A 572-nucleotide genomic window follows, 5' to 3' on the forward strand; every position below is an offset into this window, starting at 1 on the left:
CAGCCTCCTTGTTCCACTGTCTCACCATGCTCACAGTAAAGAATTTCTTCCTAATATCTAACCTAAATTTCCTCTCTTTCAGTTTGCACTCAACACTGCTCATCCTATCACTACAGTTCTGGATGAAGAGTCCCTCTCTGGCTTCCTTGTTGGTAGTGGAAGGCTGCCATGAGGTCTCCATAAAACCTTCTCCAACCCAAAGGGTCCCAACTTTCTCAACCTGTGCGCCTTCCTCTCAAGTCCCCCTTTCTTCATCGGGGAGGCGCTTCAGTCCTCTAATCAATTTCATGGCCCTCCTCAGGATCTGTAAGAATGACATTGTAAGCAGTGAGCTTACAGTGAGATTACAGCAGTAAGCATAAAGGTTGTTTTTTCCCTGTTGTACGCAATTGCATGCCCACCTGCGTTTTGGCTTTGGATTTAGGCCTCTAGAACCGGAGGAGCGCAGCGCGGGCAGACACGCACGGCTCCATCCCTCCTGGGCTGCTGCCCGTCACTGTGGGTGTGCCGGGGGGCTGAGGCGGGCCCGCACGGCCGCGCCGCCCGCCGTCCCTCGGCCCCCGGGCGGGCGG

This window comes from Oenanthe melanoleuca, chromosome 3, assembly GCF_029582105.1.
Source record: "Oenanthe melanoleuca isolate GR-GAL-2019-014 chromosome 3, OMel1.0, whole genome shotgun sequence".
In the NCBI taxonomy this organism is placed as follows: Eukaryota; Metazoa; Chordata; class Aves; order Passeriformes; family Muscicapidae; genus Oenanthe; species Oenanthe melanoleuca.